This window comes from Saccopteryx leptura, chromosome 2 (assembly GCF_036850995.1).
Source record: "Saccopteryx leptura isolate mSacLep1 chromosome 2, mSacLep1_pri_phased_curated, whole genome shotgun sequence".
In the NCBI taxonomy this organism is placed as follows: Eukaryota; Metazoa; Chordata; class Mammalia; order Chiroptera; family Emballonuridae; genus Saccopteryx; species Saccopteryx leptura.
Genome location: NC_089504.1, coordinates 153,833,052 through 153,839,589, shown reverse-complemented (window position 1 = coordinate 153,839,589; position 6,538 = coordinate 153,833,052).

Here is a 6,538-nt window from a genome sequence, read left to right as displayed (position 1 = left end):
TTATTTTTCCTGTATGGTTTTTTTATAGTCAGGATTTTGCTGATGGTATCCTTAAACCATTATTTAACATGTATTTCTACCTTTTTTTTTTTGCCACTTTCATATTTGGAGTTAGAGTATTAGATTTAGTTTCATTTAGTTTAGTTTTCTAGTAGAAGTGTTGTGCATTTTAGTGGAGGCAGCTAATATCTGTCATTACCTAGCTCAAAATGGCGAAATGGAGAAACTTTACCTGTTTGGTTATGTGGAAGAACAGTTCATACAGGAGTGCTTGGCTAAATGCTTAATTCTTATTGCACTTACAAAAATAAAGAGTTCGTTCCCTTAGCATCTTCCAGAGACTCCAGAAATTTTTTTTTTTTTTTTTTGTATTTTTCTGAAGCTAGAAACCGGGAGAGACAGTCAGACAGACTCCCACATGCGCCCGACCGGGATCCACCTGGCACGCCCACCAGGGGGCAACGCTCTGCCCACCAAGGGGTGATGCTCTGCCCCTCCGGGGCTTCGCTCTGCCGCGACCAGAGCTACTCTAGCGCCTGGGGCAGAGGCCAAGGAGCCATCCCCAGTGCCCGGGCCATCTTTGCTCCAATGGAGCCTCGGCTGCGGGAGGGGAAGAGAGAGACAGAGAGGAAGGAGAGAGGGAGGGGTGGAGAAGCAAATGGGCGCTTCTCCTGTGTGCCCTGGCCGGGAATCGAACCCGGGACTTCCACACGCCAGGCCGACGCTCTACCACTGAGCCAACCGGCCAGGGCCCAGAAATATTTTTTTAATGTATTAATTTATGAGGAATTTTTGCCTCTTAAATTTTGCCCTAATAAAGCAGCCATTTTTCCCCTTGCCACAAGACACTTTTAGATCAATATTATGACCTTCCCTTATTTCTTCTTCATGATGAATCTTCTCTCTTACTTAGAGGCAGATTAAGATCGATTGAGGCCCCAGGCACAGAAGAAAATATTGGACCCCTTTAAAAAAAGAGAAAATAAAAATACATGTTACCCATATTTTTAAATAAATAAAAAGTATTATGTACTATTAATGTTAAAATTGCACATATGAAACCAAACTTGGTGTCATTAGAAAAAAGTGTAAAGTTAGGGTTTTTGCAGGGCCCTTCAGAAGTCGGGGCCCAGGGTGTGCGCCCGGTGCACCCACCGTTAAATCCACCTCTGCTCTTACTTACTATTGACTATTTCCCCCCACTTTTTCCTTTCTTTATGCCCTTCTTCCCACAGCTTCCTCCCTCTCTTCCTTAGTTTCTAATATTTTCCTTACCAAGTTCACTTTAATTATTTCTTTCCCATGCCCCAAAGAGCCAGGACATACAGGGACAGACAGGAAGGGAGAGAGATGAGAAGCATCAAATCTTCATTTGCAGCACTTTGGTGGTTAATTGCTTTCTCATATGTGCCTTGACTGGGAGGCCCCAGCCGGGCCAGTGACCCCTTGCTCAAACCAGCAACCTTGGGGTCATGTCTATGATCCCATGGTCAAGCCAGATGAGCCCTTGCTCAAGTCAGCAACTTCAGGGTTTTGAACCTGAGTCCTCAGTTTTCCCAGGCTGATTCTCTATTCACTGTGCCACTACCTGGTCAGGCTGAAAGTATTTATTTTGATGGTTTTACAACTAGTTAGTCATTTTCAGGAAGCAACAGAGGAATACACAGAGCAGGAAAGTTCAGTCACTAATGGGGTGACCACAATTAAACTCATCTATTTCAGGAGCACCCAAGACATTTTTCCAATTACAGTCCAATATGTGTTTAGTTGATTATTTGGCAAGAAAAGCTACTCAGAATTAAAATATTTCCAATTATATTTTTACTACAATTTTTAATATTAAGTAAAACATTCTTAGTCTATTTGTGGTAATTCATCTGTATAAAAACAATGCATTGCCCTGGCCAGTGGCTTAGTGGATAGAACATTGGCCTGGCATATGAACATCCTGGGTTCGATTCCTGCTCTGGGCACACAGGAAAAGCAACCATCTGCTTCTCCCCACCTTCCTCTGCCCTTCTCTTTCTCTTCCCCTCCCATAGCAAGTGGCTTGATTGGTTTGAATGTGGCCCTGGGCACTTGAGGATGACTCCCTTGGAGTGCATCAGCCTCAGGCACTAAAAATAGCTCAGTACTCAAGCATCAGCCCTAAATGGGGTTGCTGGGTGGATCCTGGTCAGGGTGCATGTAGGAGTCTGCCTCCCTGTCTCCCCTCCTCTCACCTAAAACAAACAAAAAACAATGTACTAACTTCTTATTTTGTTATCCTTTATGTAAATGTTTAACAAAATAGATTTTGTTCCCAAGTAAGTGAGAAAGAAAAAAATATGCCTCGTGACTCTCTGAGAAAGTCCTGTAGGTAGAGTTTAACAATTCCCTCTACTTTTTCTACCAGGTTTCTGTTACCAATGCAATTATTTCATGGCCTTTTGCCTGAATAATTCTAAGCTGCTTCTCCAGAGGAAATACATCAGAAAAACTAGGCTTGATGTGCACTTCTGCCTTTTTGAGATTTCTCTTGATATCATGGAAATCCGCCCTGGCTAGATAGCTCGGTCGGTTGGAGTGTGAAAGTTGCCAGTTCAATTCCCAGGAGCAGCTCAATGTTCCTGTTTCTCTCTCAGAAAAAACAACAAAACAAACAAACAAAAAAGATATCATGGAAATCCATAAGTCTTCATTAATCCACGTATTTTGACTTGTTTGCATATTCTTTCTATCTGGTTTTGATAAAGTCTGTTTCAGGGATACTTCAAATTTAAAACCACGTGTAAAATACCAATGCTACAAAATGGAGAGACGCAAATGGGTTCCCATGTCAGTAGTCCCCTACCTAATGTCAGAACCTGGGGATAGGATTCTGAGTGACGGCTTAACTCAGAGAGAGTCATGAGAGGCAACATTCTGAACGAGGTGCCTCTGAACAAGAATTGCTTAGACATGAAGTGGCAATAGCAGGAAAATGTAGGATCTAGCAAAGAAAGATGTTCATCAGGACTTTGACTAACTTTGTCCCTAGGGGGTGAATTCTGCTTTTGTTGGTCTTAACAACTGTAGAGAAATTCCAGGAGCCAGTTACATTTGAAGATCTGATGCCTCATTTGATCTGAGATGTATAATGACTTAGCTGATCAAACTTCTGGATTAAGTGTAGATTTATTTTTCATCTCACAAGATATGGCAGTGGAGGGCACCCTTCAACTCTTTGATCTTAGTCTCAGTCACCCCAGAGCAGGCCAGTGTTAGAGAAGTTCCCAAAGCAGAAGCAGATAGAGTATATGAACGACTTTTTCTTGTATTCAACATCCATTTAACAATGATTTAACATAATTTATGCTAAGGGTGGTATTACAACAGTCAACCAAGACAAATATGGGGCCTACTTGGTTGGTCCTGGTAGTGAGGTGAGCTCTGGGCAGTCCAGAGGCTAAGAAAACTTTAAGTAGAAAGGCAATGAATATTCTTCAAACTTCTTTTACTTGCATACCTCCCTACCAATTTTGGGTGGACTTTCTTTTTAAAATCTAAAATTATCATCATTATATTTAAAGTTTCAGAAGATGTTTTATATACCTTATCATATATTATATTGACGTGTAAAATTTAAATATTAGTTGTTCTTTTCAATGTATCCAAAAAAAATTGGTACAATAGAAACTTGATAGCCACCATTTTCCATATTTAAAATTACCTTGAGCTTTGTAACAATTGGAAATATTTTATCACTCTTCTTGTTCCTTGAATTATATTCTACTTCTCCCATAGAATTTTATTGTAATATGAATTTTTTGCTTAAAAGTCTTATTGATCATCCTATTAAGTACTTCTCAGCATTATATACATAATATACATATAATATATACAATATTAAGTTTATACTATATATACTATATATTCTTTCTGTTTCATGGAGCTCTAAGAGTTTAATGACCAAGTGGCATATATTAGAAATTTTGTGTGAAATATATCTTTCAATGAAATGAATAGGTACAGTGTTTATAGTGACTGGACTAAAGAAATTGTTTAAATGTTTGTTTGGTGGGCAGAGATTTTTTTTTTAGAGATTGAGAGGGAGAGAGAGGGACAGATAGGGACAGAGACAGGAAGGGAGAGAGATGAGAAGCATCAACTTGTAGTTGTAGCACTTTAATTGTGCATTGACTGCTTTCTCATATGTGCCTTAACCGGGGGCACAAGCCAGCAACATTGGGCTCAAGCTAGAGACCTTTGGGCTCAAGCCAGCGACCATGGGGTCATGTCTATGATCCCTCACTCAAGTTGGCGACCCTGCGCTCAAGCTGGATGAGCCCACACTCAAACTAGCAACCTCAGGTTTTGAACCTGGGTCCTCAGTGTCCCAGGTCGACACTCTGTCCACTTGCACCACTGCCCGGTCCGGCGGGTGGGCAGAGATTTTTATATCCTGTAGTAATACCTCATGTTAAAAACTGTGAAGTGTCTAAGATTTTACAACTTAGCCTGCCACAGTTTCATGTATGTAGTCAGAGGACACAAGATAGTAATTCCAGCAAGAACAGCATAATATCACCATTTTTACATTAGTTCCAGTGTGAATGGACCCAGATGGATGCATGCTCATGCAATCGGTTGCATTTCAGGAAAGCTCAGGAAACCCAAATGTTTTATAATGGTGAGCAAGCATGTCTTCCGTTTGTTTGTGGGAGACATTATTATTCTGGACCCTAAGTTCCCTAGGGCTGCCATAACAAAGTATCACAAATTGAGTGGCTTAAACAACAGAAATTTATTGTCTCTCAAGGTTCGGTAGGCTAGAAGTATGAGTCAAAATGTTGGCAGGGCCATCTTGTTTCCGAAACCTGAAGGGGAATCTTTCCTTCCCTTCCTAGCTTCTGATGGTTTGCTGGCAATTTTTGGTGTTCCTTGACATGCAGTTGCACAGCCCCAGCCTCTACCTTTGCCATCACATGGTGTTCTTGTGTATCTCTGTCTTCACATGGCTGTCTCCTTATAAGGACACCAGGCCCACCCTACTCCAGTATGAACTCATACTAACTAAGGACCACTGCAACAACCCTCTTTCCAAATAAGGTCACATCCTGAGGTACTGGGAATTAGGACATCAACTCATAACTAAACATATCTGCTCTTTGCTCCAGATAGAGGGAGACACTGTATTCCAAGCATGTTTACAAGTATATAAACATCCTTGAAAGACAGTCTAGAATTAAAGGCAGTTAGTGCCTTCCTCTCAAGACCTGCAGAAACACTAGAAACTTATGCAAATTGTTGCCTTATATACCATGTAAACTTATGGGTGAAAAGTGAGATTGTTTTTATGTGGCAGAGGGCAGTTATAAAGGAGGAAATAGAAAGAAATAGCTTAACTTTCTTAAGTCACCTTCACAGAGACTCATTTTGGGAAACAATGCACATGGAGGGTGAAGATTTGAAATTGATTTCGTTAAAATGGTCTCTGCTTTTGTACCTCTGGGAAATACTCCTGTACTCCAAACACAAGAAGCGCAGTTGGAGGGTCACTTCTTATGAGAGACATGGAGGGGCATCTGGGTTGCAAGTAGCTGCATCCATCACAACGTGGAGGTATTTTTGGTGTTGCAATGCCCTCTTCCATTTTCCTGAACTTCTTTCAAGAGAAGTCTCTGCCAAAGATCCCAGTTAGGCTGAGCACTGACACCAGATAACTTTAAAAAATGTCTCTGCCTTTGCTGGGGCAAAAGAAGAACAGAGTAGGCAGTGGCAGCTGGAGCGAGATGAAATCCTGGAATGCCAGGGGGTGGTTTGCAGCAGACTGGTGGGCAGCCTGTGCGTAGAGAGCAAGGACTGGTGAGGAGACAGACCTGTGGCTGATGCAGCACAACTGGGTTCACATCCTGATGGCCAGAAATAATGAGAAGAGGAATTGTCAAGACCCTAGATATTCTGCATTAAGCAGGATGGGAGACTTGAAGTTTTTTTTTTAATGGGTATTAATAAACACGTGTGATCTCATTTTACACTCCCTTTGACATGGTCTGGACATGCTAGGCATCTTTTTGACCAAATTGTTTATGGCTAACCTGATTTGGAGTCATACAGTTCCACAGTGAATCATTAATGCAGACACAATGACTTATTTGCTTAACGTTCTCAACTCTGCTTTTCAGTAACAAGGCCAGTTAGTTTATGAGACATGTATTTGTAACCGTCTGTCTTAGCAAGTGCAGTTGTCCTTGGAAAGCTTGAGAAGGTGGTTCTTTATGTATTTTTTTTTTTGTATTTTTCTGAAGTTGGAAACGGGGAGGCAGTCAGACACACTCCCGCATGCGCCCGACTGGGATCCACCGGCATGCTCACCAGGGGGCGATGCTCTGCCCATCTGGGGCATTGCTCTGTTGCAACCAGAGCCATTCTAGTGCCTGAGGCAGAGGCCACAGAGCCATCCTCAGCACCTGGGCCAACTTTGCTCCAATGGAGCCTTGGCTGCTGGTAGGGAAGAGAGAGACAGAGAGGAAGGAGAGCGGGAGGGGTGGAGAAGCAGATGGGCGCTTCTCCTGTG